General features: G+C 42.1%; 1 non-coding gene across 1 annotated transcript; it reads right to left on the reverse strand.

Annotated features, from left to right (window-relative positions):
* Positions 1-529: 529 nt before the first annotated feature.
* On the reverse strand, positions 530-602 carry TRNAE-UUC (transfer RNA glutamic acid (anticodon UUC)). Its single transcript has one exon. It is a non-coding gene; the product is annotated as a tRNA-Glu (tRNA).
* Between the last annotated feature and the right edge of the window lie 22,160 nt (positions 603-22,762).

A 22,762-nucleotide genomic window follows, 5' to 3' on the forward strand; every position in this document is an offset into this window, starting at 1 on the left:
GAAACCAGACATGACATTTTGACCAAAACTTAAGACTGAATGTGAGACATTCCAAATGATTTGTAGTTATAAAGCTATAGGGGTCAAGAGAAGATGAAGACAGCTGCTTGACTTTGGGGGTTAGAGAGCAGCTCCCAAGAGAAGGTGGGCTTGAAAGGGCTTGGAAGGAAGGGTGTGTGTGATTTGGATAGGTTGAACACAGGAAGAACGGCACTCTAGATAGGAGGAGAAAAATAAGCAAAGGCAACAAGGGGGTTACTGCCACCCATGCTTGGGATGTGGCCAGTGAATCAGCTGGGCCAGAATCAGGGGAAGAATCCTCAGGACTTGTAAGAGAGACTTGGCTGCCTACCTGAGAAAGTCAGATTTGCACCCCAGGCAACAGAAATCATTGGAGAAATTTGAACTGGTACATGGCAGTATAAGATTTTAAAATTGGCTTACCACATCCAAGAGTATCTATTTTATTGTATTTTTAAAATTATTTATTTATTTTTTGACTATGCCAAGCAGCATGTGGGAATCTTAATTCCCTGACCAGGGATCAAACCTGGGCCCCCTGCATTGAAAGTACAGAGTCTTAATCACTGGACCACCAGGGAAGTCCTCCAGGAGTATTTATTAATCACCTTCTCTATGTCTGCCACTCTTGCTAGGCATTTTGGGAGACCAAATAAATGGTGAACAACTTTTGCCCTCAGGGAATGTATTCCCACCAGAGACACAAAATGTCTACACACAAACTATAGAAATCAACATGTATCAGCTTAAAACGAGAAGGCAGCAACTAACAGAGGGTCAGTGTGGTCCACGATAATAGCAGACACTCATACTGTGCCTTCTGTCTGCTAAAGACTGTTCCAGGACTTTGCACACATTAATTCAATTAATACAACACGTTCATGAGGTAGGTAACATTACAGAGGAGAAAACAGAGTCATGCAGAGTTAAGCAACCCACCTAACATGTGAACCAGTGAGTAGATGAAAGGATCAAATCCAGACAGTCTGGATCAGAGACTGTGACTAACTTTACCTTATCCTGCCCCACAGACAGTAGGTTAGACCTATTGATGTCTGGGATACACAAACCCTTTCCATCCTCGTTAATTTGTTTAATTTGTACTCATCATAAACTGTCATCCATGATCCAGTTTGAGGGCGCAGACTTAGTGTCAACTTTGCCGAACTCTTGTTTCCGTGGATGAAATGCTACTACAATTGCTTTGGAATACACTAGATATTAATTTCTTTTAGTGATACATGGCACACCTATACTTCTATAACTGTGGTTTAAAAGCATCAAGCATTACACGCCAGTCAGGATGGCTGCTATCCAAAAGTCTACAAGCAATAAATGCTGGAGAGGGTGTGGAGAAAAGGGAACCCTCTTACACTGTTGGTGGGAATGCAAACTAGTACAGCCACTATGGAAAACAGTGTGGAGATTCCTTAAAAAACTGGAAATAGAACTACCATATGACCCAGCAATACCACTTCTGGGAATACACACCGAGGAAACCAGATCTGAAAGAGACACGTGCACCCCAATGTTCATCACAGCACTGTTTATAATAGCCAGGACATGGAAGCAACCTAGATACCCATCAGCAGATGAATGGATAAGGAAGCTGTGGTACATATACACCATGGAATATTACTCAGCCTTTAAAAAGAATTCATTTGAATCAGTTCTAATGAGATGGATGAAACTGGAGCCCATTATACAGAGTGAAGTAAGCCAGAAAGATAAAGAACATTACAGCATACTAACACATATATATGGGATTTAGAAAGATGGTAATGATAACCCTATATGCAAAACAGAAAAAGAGACACAGATGTACAGAACAGACTTTTGAACTCTGTGGGAGAAGGTGAGGGTGGGATGTTTTGAAAGAACAGCATGTATATTATCTATAGTGAAACAGATCACCAGCCCAGGTGGGATGCATGAGAGGAGTGCTCGGGCCTGGTGCACTGGGAAGACCCAGAGGAATTGGGTGGAGAGGGAGGTGGGAGGGGGGATCGGGATGGGGAATACGTGTAACTATGGCTGATTCATATCAATTGTATGACAAAACCCACTGAAATGTTGTGAAGTAGTTAGCCTCCAACTAATAAAAAAAAAAGCATCAAGCATTTAAAATATTTTTTAAAACATTAAATGTTAAGCTGCTTTTGCAGTTGAGCAGTGTTGATAGCATATAAGAAATACACACAGTACATGGACAAAGCACAGACTCTAGTTTCTGTCTCTTGTTGGTGGTATGACCCTGAGAAAGTCACCTTCCTGACCCTGGTTCTGCAGGGAGGGCCTCCCAGGCCCTGCTGATCCCAGTTCCCAGATGATCGAAGAAGATAACGATGGGAACTCTCCAAGAAAATCATGAACCTGGGCTGGGCACTTCATATCCTGTAAAAAAGACCCTCTGTGAAAAGGAGAAAATTCTCTTTTTCACAGGCTTATTTGGAAGATTCAACGGATATTATGTGTGAAACTCAATTGCTGAATAAACATTAGCTACACATAGATGATCAAATGTTAGGCAAATGTAAAGTGGTATTATTTTTATTTTTCTTGGTTGTATCTCACAATTTTCTGAAGTTTCCAGGCTGAACTGGGAAAGTTCTGGAATACCACAGTAGGGCTTGTCTAGCGTTTTCTTTCCACCAGCTTGTTTTGAAAGCAGGAGTACTGGAAATATTGCATAAAAAACCAGGCTGGCTAGATTTCAAGCCCTATTTCTAGACCAGAGTGGTTTGGATGTGCTTGAATAAGATTCTGAGCAGTTGGATGTGGAGACAAAAACCAAACCTCAGCAAGCTGAGAAATGACAAACAAACTGAATATTTTCAAATTATGGGATGGTTTGGGGGCCATGGGCAAACGTCCTTTAGCGACTAGGATGCAATTATCAAGCATGTTTTTAGACTATATCCAAAGGGCCAGTTTTTGTTTTCAGTTGTTCTCTTTTGAAGCAAAATTCCTGTTTGCCTAGGACTTGGAAGCTATGGTCATTAGAAGAACAACTTATTTTGGTCAGTTTCCTGTTAAATTTTTGCTTGAAAATCATTACATTGGCAATCACTATTTTGTGCTTACTTTATAATAATTCTTTTTTCAAAAGTTATCATAATTGATGGACTAATGATAATCTTGTTCCCTTCAAATAGTTATATGGATGTGAGAGTTGAACCATAAAGAAGGCTGAGCACCAAAGAACTGACACTTTCAAACTGTGGTGCTGGAGAAGACACTTGAGAGGCCCTTGGACAGCAAGAAGATTAAACCAGTCAATCTCTGAATATTCATTGGAAGGAATGACGCTGAAGCTCCAATGCTTTGGCTACTTGATGCAAAGAGTCAACTTATGGGAAAAGACTGATGCTGGGAAAGATTGAGGGCTGGAGTAGAAAGGGGCAACAGAGGATGAGATGGTTGGATGGCATTACCAACTCAATGGACATGAGTTTGAGCAAACTCTGGGAGATAGTGAAGGGCAGGGAAGCCTGGTGTGATGCAGTCCATGGGGTCGCAAAGAGTTGGACATGACTGAGCGACTGAACAACAATCATATGAATTAACAAATAAATATGAATATGTGTCATTACAATTATCTCATAAAAGTTTCATTGAGTCCCTTTTATGTACCAGATAATGTTGAGCACTGAGGGTGGAGGTGGACAGGACCTGGACCCTGGTGCTTTGTAGGGGATGCAGACATGGTGATATAGTAGAATGTGCACAGAGGTCCAGACCCCACGTCCCTGTGATGGAGGTGATGGAGACAGTTATTTTGCATCAGTGAACTGTTGAAAGATTCAATGCACCTTCTCTATGATATTCCAATCCTCACCCTGGAACTCTGTGTACTTTGCAGATGTAGAAATCGAACCTCAGAGAGGTAATTGTCAAAACTGCTCAAGAACCTGTGTGTGTTTGTCTCCAATTCTCCCCACTTGCCATGTTTCAGAGGTGCTCTTGGGTAATCCTGGCTGCTTCTTTCTGCGGAAAATGAAAAAGTTTCACTTCCCATTTGGAAGACCCATCCAGGGCTTGGTAAGTGGTACTGATGCTTCTTGCACAGAATGATGTCCCTGAGGTGGGGTGGGAGTGGGGAGAGCTTGTTTATCCCACCCAGGACAGCCCCAGCTCCATCTGCCACTGCATGCACAGGAGGGACATCTCTGCACTAGCAGCCACCTCTGTCCTGCTCAGTCCCCACCAGAGAATAACGTGTTACACAGTGCCATGAATTTTTAATGACTCAGACTTGAAAAGTAGTTTCAGAAGGTGAGCAAAATGCTAAGTTAATTGAGCCCTGCCGCTCAGCCTTCCTCTCCCAAAGTAGTTTTCAAGGAAACATGGCTGAAATATCAGTTGTCAGACAATGAATATTTTAAAGCAAATTCTGTTATGCACCCAAGGTTCACTCGGCTCACTAATGAGAGTGATGAGGACCGTTACCTTTAGGGAAAGGAAGTGAGTTCACTGTTGCCACTTACTGGGGGCTGCTTTGACAGGCATCTGTTCTGAGCACAGAGCTCTGTCTGGGGAAATCAGACCTGCTTGTTTTAACGTCACCCTGTAGGAGAAGCCCCATCTTCCAATGGTTGGGAGCTCTGTCTGTGGCAGAGAGCTGGCTGCAAACTATTTTTATTCCCTTGGCTGATTGTTGAGGTGGAATCCATCACCTGATGAATATTCAATAGGTGAAGTTTAAAAAAAGAAAAAGGAACATCTCTGCTCTCCTGCAAAACCCTCTGTGGCCCAAACTGGAAGAAATCCCAAAGGGAGGAGAGGAAAAGTCAGGCACATCTCCTGTCTTTTCGACAAGAGTGCTCTCCACAGATGCTGGGAAAGTTCTGACCGAGGGAAGGCAAGGGAAACAGAGAGTGTTTTCAAATTATCTCAGAGAAATAGCCAGAGGGAAAAGACTCTCACCTTGAAATTAAGAGAATATGAAAAGTGAGCCAGGCATATCTTAATGATGACTGCTCCCTGTGATCCAGCAGAGCAGATGTCCTCAGCCTCCAGGATCTAATGCCTGATGGTCTGAGGAGTAACTGATGTCATAATAATAGAAATAAAGTGCCTCTTTCTGGGGAGGCAGAAATATAATGCACTTGAATGATTCCCCAAGTCATCCCCTCCCCACTCAGTCTTGTGGAAAAACTGTCTTCCACCAAATTGGTCTCTGGTGCCAAAAAGGTTGGGGCCCCCTGCAGTAGAGGATGTCTGGCTTCTCCTTGAGCTTGAGATGGAAGTTTGGGCAAGAAAGGGAGACAAGGAAGCACAGTGTGGTCCATAGGGAATGCAGCACTCCCTGGAGCTGGTAAATAACATACGGCATGCTGCTGTTTACTTGCCAAGTCGTGTCTGACTCTTTTGGGACACTATGGACTGTAGACCACCAACCTCTTCTGTCTATGGGATTCTCCAGGCAACAATACTGGAGCAGATTGCCATTTCCTTCTCCAGGGGAGCTTCCTGACCCAGGGAGTGAACCTGTGTTTCCTGCATTGGCAGATGAGTTCTTTACCACCGAGTCATGAGCGAAGCCCACAACACATTTTTACAAAGGAGAAAACCAGAAGTGCTCTTTCTCCCTGGGCTGTGAAATGAAGTTGGTTTTGCTAGTTGTGCAACTCTTCACTTGTCAGACCACAATGGAAGTGGTGGATATTTTCGCCTGTGCTGTTGAGGCAGGATTTGCTGAATGGTGTGGCTGCAGAGTGACTGTAACCCACCCTGGACAAAAGGGTGAAGTCTGGGTCTCTCACTGTCCTGCCGGCGCTGGTCTCTGTTCCCATGCCCATGGCTGTCCCCAACCTGTCCCCTGTCATCATAGCATCTCCCACAACTTGAAGTTACTACCCAGCAATGGTTTGTTGTTGTAAGAATACCATTAAGAGATACGAAGGGATAAACAACAAGGTCTTACTGGACAGCACAGGGAGCCATATTCAATATCCTCTGATAAACCATAATGGAAAAGAATATATAAAAACGTCTCATGTATGTAACCAAGTCACGTTGCTGAAGAGCAAAGATTGGCGCAATATTGTAAATCAAATTTACTGCAGTAAAATACATTTTAGAAAAGGAACTGAGAAGCCAGACACCCATCGTGGAAAAGTATAGAATATTCTGGATGATACAAACTGCATGGATAATATGCCTTCCAGATGCCTGGTACTTATTTGCTGTACTACAACTTATCAAATCTTCACTGGAACATGTTGGCCATGTATCATTTTCTTCATTTTACAAATAAGTCAAATGGGGCTCGGAGAGCTTATTTGGCTGAAACCATACATCTTTAAATAGAACAGCTGGGGTTGGAACCCAGGCCAGTATCTCCCCACAACCTGCACTCCTCCTTCACTCTCTCTGAATGGACATGGGGTAAAAGGAGGTAGACCAGTCTTAGGGTGGGAGGCTGTGGCCAGAAGCTCTCTCCATCTTCTCTGGGCAGTTGAAGAGTTAGAAGAAGCCCTTTCTCTTGTGGCTTCCTGGTCTTGATTGGTCATAACCTGGCTGTAGGCAACTGTGGCGTCTCAATGCCAAGCACACAGGGGAGAGGAAAGGAGCCGTGCATGAGGAAGTTCCAGCATGAAATCGACACCCACCCAGAAACAGGGTGGTGGGGGTGCTGGCCAGGAGGCTAGGGCAGGTCCTGGCACATAAAAGCTGGAATGGAGATGCTGGATGGCAGGAAACATCATGCACAACTAAAGTTCCACACTCCAAGTCTGGCGCTTTAATCATAGAAACAGAGGTCCAGTTTTCACATAGAAATACTTAGTGTAGTTTTTCCAGCCTCATAAAAAGTTCTGAGTGTGCAATCCAATGAATAATACCTCATGGAAGGGTTGTGTAACTCAACAGCAGAGAACAAAGCAGACCAGGAAATCCTGCCATCAAGATCCCACTCTGACCAGCATCTGCTGCTGCAGCCTCCAACACATAGTGTTCTAGACATCCTAGTTATGAGCACTCGTACATACCCGAGTAGCTGCTCTAGGCTCTACTTCACATATTCCATCTCCACTAAGACATGAACCAACCCTAAGAAGCAATATTGCATATATGTGGAATCTAAAAAAAAAAAAAAGGATACAAAAGAACTTACTTACAAAACAGACTCACAGACATAGAAGATAAATTTATAGTTACCAAAGGGGGAGGCAGGGGAAGGGATAAATTAGGAGTTTGGAATTCACACACACACACCACTATATACAAAACAGATAACAAGGATGTACTGCATAGTACAAGGAGCTATACTCAATATCTTATAATAACCTACAATGGAAAAGTATCTGAAGAAGAATAGATATATCTCTATGTGAGATATATAGAGAGATATATCTCTAGTTATAACTGAATCACTTTGCTGCATACCTGAAGTTAACACAACATCGTCAATCAACTATGTGACGCATCTGTGCGTGCTAAGTCACTTTGGTCGAGTCTGACTCTTTGTGACCCTGTGGACTGTAACCCACCAGGCTCCTCTGTCCATGAGTTTCTCCAGGCAAAAATTCTGGAGTGGGTTACCATGCCCTCCTCCAGGGGATTTCTTGACCCAGAGATTGAACCCACATTTCCTGCATTGGCAGATAGGTTCTTTACCACTAGCACCATCTGGGGAACCTGTAAATCAACTATGTGCTTAGTCGCTCAGTCCTGTCCATCTCTTTGAGACCCCATGGACTGTAGCCCGCCAGGTTCCTCTGTCTATGGGGATTCTTCAGGCAAGAATACTGGAGTGAGCTGACTTGCCCTCCTCAAAGAAAAAAAAGAAGTTACTACTTCCCCATTTAGAAGAAACTAGAAAGGGCAGAGGAACCAGAGATCAAATTGCCATCATCCACTGGATCATCGAAAAATCAAGAGTTCCAGAAAAACATCTATTTCTGCTTTATTGACTATGCCAAATCCTTGGACTGTGTGGACCACAATAAACTGTGGAAAATTCTGAAAGAGATGGGAATAACAGATCACCTGAACTGCCTCTTGAAAAATCTGTATGCAGGTCAGGAAGCAACAGTTAGAACTGGACACAAAGAGTCGGACACAACTGAGTGACTGAACTCAACTGAGAGCTCTAAAATGTTGACCAAAGACAATAAAGTTGATAAGCATCAGGACATGGATTTGAACTCAGACCAGATTCCTAAGCAGCATTTCTGCTAGTTCTCTGATTGTTGCTGGACTGTGCCTGCTCTGTAGCTTCTTTATTGTTTTATCCTGTGTGTAAATGTGGTACCACTCTGTCATTGGACATCCAAGTTCCCTATCCCCATTCAGGCGCCATTTCTCACTTGTCCACAGTGACTGGGGTTTCCATGCCCGAAGATGATGTTGTCCTCCACCTGCTCCCTGTCTTTGATCCAGAAGCTTCCATCCTCTCCCCTGGGGACTCTGTGGTACTTCCTGTGGATGCTTCTTCCCCTTCCCAAGCCACAGCTTCTCTAGTCCTGGAGGGGACATCTAGCTTTGCTAACAAGTCGCAGACCTGGAACTTAGGTCACATTTCTATGTTGATCTTCTTATGTGGGGAAAGAAAAATTGGCCTTTAGACACCAAAGAAGGGAGGGAAAAGAAGGGGAGAATAACCAGATTGCTGCTTCTAGAAAACTGACATGGGAACTGGGCCTAGTCATTCTCCAATGAGAAGTTAGCTAGGGATGACTGAGTCCTTTTAAGATAAAGACTACAAAACTGTGTCGAGCAAATTAGATACAGAGCCTGAGTAAAGACTCATAGAAGCTAGGGGCTTTGAGGCTGAAGCATAATTAGCTGCACGGTTTTCAGTTTGATTTTGGTGAAGAGCCAACGAGACGTTGAAAGTGGTGGGGGATGGCTGTCCCCACATTTGCTATAGCGTCACAATGAATCAGATTTTCTATGTAGACATTATTAGTCAAATTCTCAGGCACAGTTTATGAACTTGTTCTGCAACTCGCTAAAGCCGCAGCTCCTTGTCTTCTAGAGTTTCCAATACCAAAGAGTCTGATCTCTTAGGGGCACTCCTGAAGGCCATGTGGTGGTCTCCCCTCAATTCATTCAGGGGTGGGAGTGTCTCTGAATGGTATTAGTGGATTCACATACTCTGAATACCTCTAATTTCACCAGTGGAAGACTATTTCTAATATTCATCGTGCTTGTTAAAAGTTACCAGTTTTCCAATGAAAACCTATTTTTGATACTTGCATATTCATTCACAAATTATTAATTTTGAAAATTAGTTTACTTTGTATAATTACTACCATATTTTAAAATTATATAAAGTATACATCATATAAAATTTATCATCTTTGCTATTTTTATGTACACAGCTCAGTGGCATTCAGTACTTTCACATTATTGTATAACCATAACCACCATCCATCCCCATAGCTCTTTTCATCTTGTAGAACTAAAGGTCTGTCCCATTCATAACTCCCTCTCCTCCTTCCCTTCCTCCAAGCTTCTGGCAGCCATCATTCACTTCTGTCTCTATGAATTTCACTACTCTGAGCATCTCACATGAGTGGAATCATACAGCATTTGTCCTTTTGTGACTGACTTATTTCACTCAGCAAATCCTCTAGGTTTATTCAGGTTGTAGCAAGGGATCACAATTTTCTTCCTTTTTTAAGCCCAAATAACACTCCATTATATGTAGATATCACATTTTGCTTATTCATTCATCCATTAATGAACATTAAGATTATGGCATCTGGTCCCATCACTTCATGGCAAATAGATGGAGAAACAATGGAAAAAGTGAGAGACTTTATTTTTTTGAGGCTCCAAGATCACTACAGATGGTGACTGCAACCATGAAATTAAAACACGCTTGCTCCTTGGAAGAAAAGTTATGACCAACCTAGAGAGCATATTAAAGAGACATTACTTTGCCGACAAAGGTCCGTCTAGTCAAGGCTATGGTTTTTCCTGGAGTCATGTATGGATGTGAGAGTTGGACTATAAAGAAAGTTGAGCGCTGAAGAATTGATGCTTTTGAACTGTGCTGTTGGAGAAGACTCTTGAGAGTCCCTTGGACTGCAAAGAGATCCAACAAGTCCATCCTAAAGGAAATCAGTCCTGAATATTCACTGGAAGGACTGATGCTGAAGCTGAAACTCCGATACTTTGGCCAACTGATGTGAAGAATCGACTCATCTGAAAAAACCCTGATGCTGGGAAAGATTGAAGGCAGGAGGAGAAGGGAATGACAGAGGATGAGATGGTTGGATGGCATCACCGACTTGATGGACTTGAGTTTGAGTAAGCTCTGGAAGTTGGTGATGGACAGGGAAGCCTGGAGTGCTGCAGTTCATGGTCCCAAAGAGTTGGACATGACTGAGTGACTGAACTGAACTGAACTTAATGGACAATGAGCTGCTTCCACCTCTTGGCTATTGTGAGTAATGTTCAACAGATCACTCTTTAAGACTTGGCTCTCAGTTCTTCAGGGTACAAAACTAGAAGTAGGATTGCTAGATCACACGGTGATTCTATTTTTAAATTTTTTCAGAATTGTCACACTATTCTGCAAACTGTGCAGTTTTGGTGCAGTAACAGAAGGACTTAGTGCATGGCCTTTTCTGACACAGGTCTGCAGAACCTCTCTGGATGGGGTGTTCCAGAAAGCATGTAGGAGCTGACCACTCCTAGAATGAATGCATAAACTCACTGCTTCTTACTGAGATATTATAGCTGGTAACTCACAGCCACATGCATACATACTGTTTTCACAAACAGTGGGAAGCCCTTTGACAAAAGAGTATTTTTTTTTCAAGTTTAGTATTTCTTTTTTTTTTTTTTTCCTTTTTCATTAGAATAGTTATTCATCTTAAAGAGGTAGATGGGCAAGAAAGAACACTGACCTCATGATGGAAAACCCATCTGCTTTTCCAGTTCTGGTCTTGACTCTTCTTTCTGTGGTAAGAGACTCTTCGGCAATTTCTCCTCCTTGAAACTAGAAAAGTCTCATCCAGATCTCACAAGGATGATACGCGTTGTTCAAATACCACAACTGAGAACCTGAGTCTATTTCTCCTATATAAGTGTTGTCTCTCACTGATAGTGGTCTTCTGAAAGAGGAGAAAGTGGAACTTCCTGACCCAAGATTTACATCTGGATGTGCTGCCCACCCCCACGGTTCCTAGGCTGGTTCCCCCAAGTCATGCATCATGGAGATTAGCTCTTCAAGGGCTGTGCTGTCTCTGCTAAGCCACTCAGTCGTGTCAGACTCTGTGCGGCCCTATGGACTGTGGCCCCCCAGGCTCCTCTGTCCGTGGAATTTTCCAGGCAAGGAAACTAGAGTGAGTTGCCATGCTCTCCTCCAGAGAATCTTTCTGACCCAGGGACAGAACCTGCATCTCCTGTGTCCCCTGCATTAGCAGGGGTAATCTTTACCACCAACACCACCTGGGAAGTTTGAGGCAAAATCCCCCTTGCTTTGTTTTCATCTTATTTGAAGATTTGATGGGGTTGAAGAGGGGAGGCAAAGGGAAGGAACCTGGGCTGCAGGGGGAGGTGGAGCTGAGTTTTCCCTTCAAATTCTGTGACAACAACTCAAGCTTCTACCTCAGCCTGTCTCAGTCTCTTAGAGTTTCACTGCTCCATCCAATTATTGGTTCTAATCAGTGACTTAAGCATGTATCAGATCAAATGACAAAAACCAGAGCCCTGGGCCCTGCCTGGCAGGCTGCAGGCTCACACTGAGGTTTGCTGCAGGGACTTTGACTAGGATTTTCTAGAGAATAAAAAGACATCTCATCTTTTTAATTAATGCAGTTTTTTAAAATTAATGCAGTCACCAGTTTTCACCCCAAATTGTCAAATGCCGAAAAAGAAAGAAGCCCTTGTACAAATAATAATAGGGAAAAAAGTTCCTATTAGTAATGGGAAGCATTTTCAAGGTAGGCTTGGTACTTCCTTCAGGTGAAATCTCTCAAAAATCATAGCATAAATTAAGATTTGTCCACGTCTTTTTACCACAGGATATTAAGAGGCTTGTTTTAATAGTGTTGTAAGGAAAAAAGAAATAAAAGACATGTAAGAACCTCTTCTCTAGGTTATCACATGAATCCTTCTGACAACTAAAATATGGTAAACTTTTAGCTTTTCCTTTTAATTGGTTTTTGTTTTAGTTTAGTTACAAGCTTGAAAAGATCTAAATCTTCAGCCAGAGATGGGGTGGAGATCCTGAGTGTCCTCCAGTGGTTTGCCACATGGAATATTAACTGTCAGTCATGGAGATGGTACAGGGAAAGATTGACGGCAACAGGAGAAAGGGATGGCATAGGATGAGATGGTTAGATAGCATCACCAACTCAATGGACATGAATTTGAGCAAACTCTGAGAGATAGTGGAAGACAGAGGAGCTTGGTGTGCTGCAGTCCATGTGGTCACAAAGAGACACGACTTAGTGACTGAAAAACAACATGGGGATGGGGAGCTGGGAGATCAGGCCCCTTTGGGGCTGGTTTGTTTCCTTTGGGTATGTTGTGCTAAATTTTCTGAATGTGCTAACTGGAGTATGCCATCCTTAACTCTTGTTCTAACTGTGTATTCTGTTATAGCAGCCTGAGCTGATAGAGACACCAACTTCACAGATAGAGACATTGATGAAAATCACATGTCCAGCAAATGGCCAACCCAGCTGTGAATGAGGAGGGATTTTGGGCCCTTCCTTGACACGAATATGAGCCATGCCATGTAGGGCCACCCAAGACAGATGAGTCATGGTAGAGAGTTCTTATAAAATGTGGTCTGCTGGAGAAGGCAATGGCAAATCACTTCAGTATTCTTGCCTTGAGAACCCCATGAACAGTATGAAAAGGCAAAATGATGGGACACTGAAAGATGAACTCCCCAGGCCAGTAGGTGCCCAATATGCTCCTGGAGAAGGGTGGAGAAATAGCACCAGAAAGAATGAAGAGATGGAGCCAAAGAGGAAACAACACTCAATTGTGGATGTGACTGGTGATGGAAGTAAAGTCCAATGCTGTAAAGAGCAATAATGCATAGAAACCTGGAATGTTAGGTCCATGAACAAAGATAAATTATAAGTGGTCTAACAGGAGATGGCAAGTGTGAAAATCGACATTTTAGGAATCAGTGAACTAAAATGGACTGGAATGGGTGAATTTAACTCAGATGACCATTATATCTTCTATGGTGAACAAGAACCCCTTAGAAGAAATGGAGTAGCCATCACAATAAACAAAAGAGTCTGAAATGCAGTAGTTGGATGCAATCTCAAAAATGACAGAATGAACTCTGTTCATTTCCAAGGCAAACCATTCAATATCACAGTAATCTAAGTCTATGACCTGACCAGTAGTGCTGAAGAAGCTGAAATTGAACGGTTCTATGAAGACTTACAAGACCTTCTAGAACTAACACACAAAAAAGATGTCTTTTTCATTATAGGGGACTGGAATGCAAAAATAGGAAGTCAAGAGATACCAGGAGTTACAGGCGTATTTGTCCTTGGAGTACAAAATGAAGCAGGGCAAAGGCTAACCAAGTTTTGGCAAGAGAATGTACTGGTCATAGCAAACACCCTCTTAAAACAACACAAGAGAAGACTCTACACATGGACATCACCAGATGGTCAATACTAAAATTAGATTAATCATATTCTTTGCAGCCAAAGATGGAGAAACTCTAAACAGTAATCAAAATCAAGACCAGGATCTGATTGTGGCTCAGATTAAGAATTCCTTATTGCCAAATTCAGACTTAAATGAAAGAAAGTAGGGAAAACCACGAGGCCATTCAGATATGACCTAAATCAAATCCCTTAGGATGATACAGTGGAAGTGACAAATAGATTCAAGGGATTAGATTTGATAGACAGAATGCCTGAAGAACTATGGACGGAGATTCGTGATATTGTAGAGGAGGCAGTTACCAAGAACAACCCCGATAAAAAGAAATGCAAAAAGGCAAAATGGTTGTCCCAGAAGGCCTTATAAATAGCTGAGAAATGAAGAGAAGAGAAAGGCAAAGGAAAAAAGGGACGATATACCCATTTGAATGCAGAGTTCCAAAGAATAGCAAGGAGAGATAAGAAAGTCTTCTTCAGTGATCAATTCAAAGAAATAGAGGAAAACAATAGAATGGGAAAGACTAGAGATCTCTTCAAGAAAATTAGAGATACCAAGGGAACATAACATGCAAAGATGGGCACAATAAAGGACAGAAATGGTATGGACTTAACAGAAGCAGAAGATATTAAGAAGAGGTGGCAAGAATACACAGAAGAAGTATACCAAAAAACTATACAAAACTATACAAAAAAGATCATCATGACCCAGATAACCACAATGGTGTGATCACTCACCTAGAACCATACATCCTGGAGTGGGAAATCAAGTGGACCTTGGGAAGCATCACCATGAACAAAGCTAGTAGGTTGATAGAATTCCAGCTGAGCTATTTCAAATCCTAAAAGATGATGCTGTGAAAGTGCTGCCCTCAATATGCCTACAAATTTGGAAAACTCTTGGAAAAGTTCAGTTTTCATTCCAATCCCAGAGAAAGGCAATGCCAAAGAACATCCAAACTACCACACAATTGCACACATCTCACACACTAGCAAAGTAATGCTCAAGATTCTCCAAGCCAGGCTTCAACATTATATGAACTGTGAAATTCCAGATGTTCAAGCTGGATTTAGAAAAGGTAGAGGAATCAGAGATCAAATTGCCAACATCCACTGGATCATCAAAAAAGCAAGAGAGCTCCAGAAAAGCCTCTACTTCTGCTTTATTGACTCTGCCAGAGCCTTTGACTGTGTGGATCACAACAAACTCTGGAAAATTCTTCAAAAGATGGGAATACTAGACCACTTTACCTGCCTCCTGAGGAATCTGTATGCAGTTAAAGAAGAAATAGTTAGAACTGGACATGGAATAACAGACTGGTTCCAAATAGGGAAAGGAGTACATCAAGAATGTATATTGTCACCCTGTTTATTTAACTTATATGCAGAGTATATCATGCGAAATGCTGGGCTGGATGAAGCACAAGATGGAATCGAGATTGCAGGGAGAAATATCAACAACCTCAGATATTCATATGACAACACCCGTACGGCAGAAAGTGAAGAAGAACTAAAGAGCCTCTTGATGAAACTGAAGGAAGAGAGTGAAAAAGTTGGCTTAAAACTCAACATTCAGAAAACTAAGATCATGGCATCCAGTCCCATCACTTCATGGCAAATATATGAGGAAACAGTGAGAGATTTTATTTTTTTGAGTTCCAAAATCACTGCAGATGGTTACTGCAGCCATGAAAATAAAAGACGCTTGCTCCTTGGACGAAAAGCTATGACCAACCTAGACAGCATAGTATAAAGCAGAGACATTACTTTGCTGACAAAGGTCTGTCTAGTCAAAGCTATGTTCTTTCCAGTAGTCATGTATGGATGTGAGAGTTGAACTAGAAAGAAAACTGAACTCTGAAGGATTGTTGCTTTTGAACTGTAGTGTTGGAGAAGACTATTGAGAGTCCCTTGGACTGCAAGGAGATCAAACCAGTCAATCCTAAAGAAAATCAGTCCTGAATATTCATTGGAAGGACTGATGCTGAAGCTGAAACTCCAACACTTTGGTCACATGATGTGAAGAACTGACTCATTTGAAAAGACCCTGATGTTGGGAAAGATTGAAGGCGGGAGGAGAAGGGGACGACAGAGGATGAGATGGTTGGATGGCATCACCGACTCAGAGGACATGAGTTTGAGCCAGCTCCAGGAGTTAGTGATGGAGCTGGCTCAAACTCATGTCCTCTGAGTCGGACATGAGGGAGACCTGGCACGCTGCAGTTCATGGGGGTCACAAAGAGTCGGATACGACTGGGCAACTGAACTGAACTAAACTGACGTGACACTGACTCTTGGTAATCAGTGTTAAAGGATCCAAGGAGGGAACAATCAATGTAAAATTTAAGGACACAGGTTTGGGCGTAGCTCTGGTTAATTCCAAGAGCTTCCCAGGTGGTTCAGTGGTAAAGAGCCAGGTGGCTCAGTGGCCAGTGCAGGAAACACATGAGACACAGATTCAACCCCTGGGTCCTGAAGATCCCCTGGAGTAGGAAATAGCAACCCACTCCAGTACTCTTACCTGCCAAATTCCATGGACAGAGGAGCTTGGCAGCCTACAGTCCATGAGGTCACAAAAAGTCAGACACAACTGAGGGACGGAGCACACACAAGCGCTGGTGACTTCCTTCTCTTATTACCCTGAACCCCATTTGGTTTTCTGTCCAGTGGGAAAATACAGGATCACTGGAGCGATTGAGTAAGAAATGCATAAGCTTGTAAAAATCCCTCTGCCCCTCCACAAAACTCTCCAAAGCTATTAAAAATGCTTAAGTTGGCTGCATTTTGCATCTAGTTCAATAATTAAGCACTCTTTGTACAAGAGGTGATCTGGTGGGACAGAAGGGAGAAAGCCTGGGTGCAAGAGCTCTGGGAATGCTGCTTCCTTGGTCTTATGGGGGTAACAAAAGAACAGAACTTTAGCAAACAAAATGAAAGAACTTCCCTTGATATCAAGTCATTCCTTTATTTGTAAATGCATTGGTGGAATAATTAAAGAAGAATTACAACTGCTTTCTTAGAACGCGAATTCACTGAATTGTCAGCAGACACACACCAGCCACCACTCCAGGGGCAAGTTACCAGCAGCACAGACAAGTTCCTTTTTCTTCTGGGTCTTCCATTCCAGAAACAGAGAGCATGATGATATCACGCAAGAAGACACAGCTCCTCATCCTGTCTGGGCAGATACAAGAAGGTATAGGGCATCTGAATATACATAATTGCATGTCACATGCAATCATGGTGCCCACAGAATGAGACTCCTGAGGTGTCCTGAAAGTTTGGGATCTTGAAGGGGGTCCATTATTCTCTGGGTTTAGCAGGTGAAGGGCAGAGAGAGAGTGAGAAGGTATCTTAGGCTGAATGAAGACCCAAGTTTGATTAACTTATTATTAAGTAAGTGCCTCTTGTGGGCAGATTGTGGTCTCCTATATAAAAACTCACATCTGGGAACTAGCATTTCTTAGATAAATGGCTGATTTGAGATCTGGGCAAAAAATATAAAAGATAAACAAGTAAGTACACTATCAAAAGTTAAATCAAAAGGAACTCCGAGTTGACTTGAAGAAACTATCCCTGGTAAAAGAAAGGACAATTTGAATATTGGTAAGAATAATGGTAGCAATGTATTGGAATATACCAAACATGTATAAATCAATAAAATCATAGTAAAACTAAAAAGATTCTTTTAGAAGTGCTCATGAACCAACTGATGACTTAATTTTTTTTTTTTTTTTTTTTGGCCAAGTCTTGAGGCTTGTGAGATCTTAGTTCCCTGACCAGGGATGGAACCTGAATCCATAGCAATGCAAGTGCCAAGTCCTAAGCACTGGATCTCCAGGGAATTGCCAACTGGTGACTTAAGAAACTAGTAAACAGAGAAGAATCAAGAACATTTGGTTTCTTAGAGGTAAATTTATCCTGTGTCTTCCACCTATTAGATGAAAGAAAAATAATAGAACCAGAATATGATTTTGTGATCCTGAACAAAGTAATGTATCCAGACAATAATCAATGGCAGTTAACGTCACAATATGGCAGACAATCTGATATTTTGTGTCTCTTGATGGAAGTACACACCACCACCTAAGAAGTGTTTTTGCCAAGAAATGGACCCCAAACTTGATCAAGTATCTAGACTTAATTACCAGGAAATACAGAGGAATACATTCAATGACACCATATGAATGCAATCAGTGATATCCCAAACCTCATAAACTTTATAGCTTTTTCAGTAAATACATTGCAAAGAAAAATGGAAGATCCCTGGTTGGGGAACTGAGATCCCACAGGCAGTGCAGCGTGGCCAATAAAAAAAAGAGTGGAAAAATGGAAGGAAAATGGGAAAGATACACAAGTAACATGACTTGAGACATATCAGCCATCTGTAACGAGTGGCTGTTGTTTAAGTTCTACTTAAAAAAATCAACCTCAACCATAAAGAAATTTTTTAAGACACTTCAGGAAATTTGAACACTAATTGGATTTTTGATGATGTTGAGAAATTATTGTTCAGTTTATTTCTGGGGTGATAACAGTGCAATGTGTTTAAAAAAGAAGTCCTTCTAGAGATTTAAACAGAAACACTTACAGATAAAATCCTATTCTTATGTGCAGGTCTTGCTGGGTACTGCTCCCATAGCATGTGCATCAACTGGATTTTATTAAATTAGTCACTCTGCTTTTTTGTGTGTTTGAAACATCTCATCATAAAGTAGTTAAAAATAGTATAATAGGGAAAGGGAAAACAATTTGACCCAGAGACTAGACAGTGGTCATTTCAGGCCTGAAGGCATGGGCAAGAATGCTTTCCTGGGGCCCTCACACAGAAGTGACCAAATGGTCTGTTATTTGCCAGGCATTCCTGCTCAGGAAATACATCTTCGACATTTCTATTTCACTGTGTAGTTCTGTGTTCTTTCGAATTTCCTAAAAATTGGTGTCTGTGACTCTCTCTGCACACTCCTGGCGAACCCCTTGTGGGCTCAAGTTTGCTGAACTGTCACACGGTCTAGGGGTCATTGATCCCCCAGACTCTGCTCAATGCTATTGATTGCTGCCTGCTGCCTCGCGGTCCCCTGACCTCTCACAGTGCCCCGTGGCCTGCGTTTCCTGCCCCTCCAGGAGCAGTCTCGTCTGCTCCGTGGTTTCCCTGGCTGACGGGAGTACCGCGTGATGCCAAATAAAGTCTCTAGCAACAATAAGGTTCAAGGTTGGCTCCTCCTGCAGAGGAGTTAAACCTTATCTGCTTTCAGCACCACTCTCCCTGTGGTACTTAGCCAGACTGGTGGAAGGTTTTCAGAGCAATTGGTTTGCAAGCTATCACTGCTAACCCTGACTCTAGCCCCAGAGACGACCTTTCTTCAGACTGGATTATTTATGTGTATTCTGCAACCTCTCTGGGGAAGTGTGTTTTGGCCCCCAAACAAAGATTACTGTCTCCTTGATGACCTCAAAATATTTCCTTGCACATGGCTGCCCACTGGGTGCTTTGCTGAAGGTTGCTGCCTTTTTGTTTTAGTTGCTTGACATTGTTTCATTCCTAAGGTGCCAGGGGCATCACTTTGGGGATCAATTGTACTAAGTACAAATAAGTGAAATAATTCGTGCTGCAGACATGGGTACAATTTTTAAAGATGAGTTCCAGAAGTCTCTGGAGTCATGAACAGGAGTGCTGACCAAGGCAAAGAGGACAGAATATATTTCAGAATTTGGAACTAGTATCGCATAGTGGTTAGGACTATGCCATTGGCAGGCCTGATCTGGGTGTAAATATCAGCTCTGCCTTAGTGGTGTGATTTTGAAAAATCAGCTAACTTCACAAAACTTGAGTTTCCTTAGCTTGATTATAGTGCTTATCTCTGGCTGCTGCTGCTGCTGCTAAGTCGCTTCAGTTGTGTCTGACTCTGTGCAACCCCATAGATGGCTGTCCACCAGGCTCCCCCATCCCTGGGATTCTCCAGGCAAGAACACTGGAGTGGGTTGCCATTTCCTTCTCCAATGCATGAAAGTGAAAAGTGAAAGGGAAGTCGCTCAGTCGTGTCCGACTCTTCACGACCCCATGGATTGCAGCCTACCAGGCTCCTCCTTCCATGGGATTTTCCAGGACAGAGTACTGGAGTGGGTTGCCATTGCTTCTCCCGCTTATCTCCGGGGGAGTATCATAAAGAGTAAAAGAGAGAGATAAGATGGGTATGCTTGCCACATGCTGACTGCTCATTACATAATATTTATTCAAATAGTATTAAAAATTAACCAGAATATATAGTCATAATCCTTATAATGACAGCTTTCAAAGCTCATAGCACTTCATATACATGTCTATTGTAATTTAATATTTTGCACTATAATTATTTTTATTGACTAGCTTCCTAGCCTATACTAAATAGCAAGCACTCACTCTTATTTATATTTTTTCTCCCTAATATTCAGCACTTAATAGGTGCTTAATACTTGTTGATGGAATGAATGGTTGCCATGGTTATCAGGAAGAAATGAAACTGCCTGTTTTTAGTCATAAGACACAGCATATACGTGCACACTATGGACCTCCACCATCCATGATAAAGATGCTGACAATCCCCCAAAATTGGGTTCACTGTTAACTTCTCTTAGAAGTGGCTGCAGAAGGCATCTTGGGGGTTCCTGTAAATCCTTGTTCCTTCTCCTCTACACCGGGAAGGGCAGAGTGCAGAGCAAAAGCTGGGAACAAGGCTCAGAGGAAAATGAGCTGCTGTTTTTCACATCCTACAAAGGCTACCGAACTGTGGTCAGAGGACATTAATTTTGTGGTTTTCCTTGTATATGGGCTTCCAGAGGTTTATACTTACAGCCTAGGATTCTCTTGGATTTTTCTCAGATGCTCCTGACTTTTGTGTTTTGCTCTTCTGGGGGTGTCAGAAAGGGAGCACTTCGTGTCTGAGATGTGCTTATGATGGTGAAGTCAGGCCAGTGGAGAATCTTATATAAGGCTCAGATAAATGAGATGAGGGGCAAAGGCAGCTTGATTGGACTTCATATAAAAAATATACAATTTTTGTTGAAATAGGAACATGTTCATTAATAATAGCATAACCATCGATCCTTAATTAACTGCAGTCACGTGGTTATTCACTTAGAGTGAAAACACTATGTGGATCGAGATTTAAAGAAATATGTCTTCTTCCTTCTATAGTTTACTTAAGGCTCAGCCACTGTATTTCCTGGAGATTGGACATATTCCCTAGACCATGTCTTTCTTCTGGGCAGAGATCTGCTAACTCGACAAGGTCACCATGCAGTGAACAGAGCCTTCAATGTATTTTGAAGTGTTCCGAGGGGTCTCGGTGTAAGTCAAGTTCTCCTGTCTACTTACTGTATGAAATTACCACACAGATTAACAAAACACACAAAAATACCTCCATAGCCTTTTATTCTAGGTACACAAGAAAAACATCAAAACTACCCTTGATCCTATAAGGCATAACGTTTTCAAATAATACTTGAAATTTTTTCTAGAAAAAGTTTAATTTCCCAGTGCACTTTTTCTTATTGTGCATCTATATGCTTAAACACGTACATAAACACACCTGCAAGGGCATGCCAACCACAACACAATAATTAGAAGGAATTTCAAACTTTTCTGGCATTTTTTAAACTTTTAATGTCCACATCACTCTCCCAAGGAAGGAAGCGTCTCTGGAGGATGCAGAAACTTTGCTCTAGGACCTCTCCCTGCAGATGCAAATAAGCACTTTGTTGGGCTTCTCTTGTGGCTCAGCTGGTAAAGAAACTGTCTGCACTGCAGGAGACCTGGGTTCAATCCCTGTGTTCAGAAGATCCCCTGGAGAAGGGAAAGACTACCCACTCTAGTATTCTGGCTTGGAGAATTTCATGGACTGTATAGTCCATGCAGTCGCAAAGAGCGACTTTCACTTTCACTTTCACTTTTTAAACTTTTCACTGGATGAAGACAGATGTTTCTGAAATTCAGAAAGCCAGCTTCAGGAACTTCCAAGTTTTTATTTTTTTTTTGGAGACCTAATTAGTTTAAGTCACTTCCAGGTTTTCTAAAACAAACAAACAAACAAACAAACAAAAAACACCTGGTGTGTATACAATTTTCAAAGCAAATTCCTATATTGCTGTCTCCAAAAGCTCAAAGCTGTTCTGTACATCTTGCTGACTTCACCATGGTAGCATGGATTCTGTTATTTTCCTAGGACGGTGAGGAAACAGAGGAACAGGAGCATGTAATCATATGATTTAGATGCAACCCTTATTGACAAGCCCAAATGACAACTTCAAGGCCTTGGAAGAGAAAATCCAGGGGTGATGTCAGGATCAAGTAACCTCAGTGAAAGTCAGGCTTCTATGTAAATGCTATGATGCTATTATGTGTCACTGCTGGTTTTCTCCTTTAGAACAACTGAAAATAAATTGCTTCTATGGTGCCCATTATCCCACCTTGAATGGAATTCCTCTAGTGCAGGAGAAGAGCAGAAGTAGGGCTGCCTTGTCCCTGAAAAACTGTGAAGTAGGTAAAGTTTATTTTTGCTACCTTCTTGCCATCCTCTCCTCTGTCCTGATTTCCTGTAGTCATTCCTCAGGCTCTAGCCTGTGTCCGATTCCCAAGGGCCTTCTTGCTGTCAGTTAATAATAGCTTCCGATGCTGTTATTCTTCTCAGAGTTTTTTTTTGCATTTTAATAAGGCCCCCAGGGATTAAAAGCCTCCAGAACCAAAAGAGTGAATCTCTAATGGTGGAATTTTAGGTCTCTATGACAGACATGGTGGGAGATTTTATGGGGAGTGTTCCTTCAGAAGGCGAACACCCTGACAGCCTTCAGCTCCTCTGACTTGGTATGGTAGGCCCTACAAAGGAGGACAGGAATGTGAATTAATCAGCCAGAAAGTACTGAACTTTATGGAAAAGAAGAACCTTAAGCCTTTGCTAATTATAATCATGTTTTAATCAGTTTTCCAATCAATGAATGTATGGTGATGTGGGAGACATTTTCCTGCTGGGAAAATTATACACTGTCTTAGGGAAAGTCTCTTTAGTGTTTGTGCAATAGGAAATCTGAGATTTTTTGAGATGGGAATGTTTCCTAATCTGTGTTCCAAGGACTAATCAGGTTGACACGAGTACAATTCTGGGATTAAG

This window comes from Muntiacus reevesi, chromosome 2 (genome assembly GCF_963930625.1).
Source record: "Muntiacus reevesi chromosome 2, mMunRee1.1, whole genome shotgun sequence".
In the NCBI taxonomy this organism is placed as follows: Eukaryota; Metazoa; Chordata; class Mammalia; order Artiodactyla; family Cervidae; genus Muntiacus; species Muntiacus reevesi.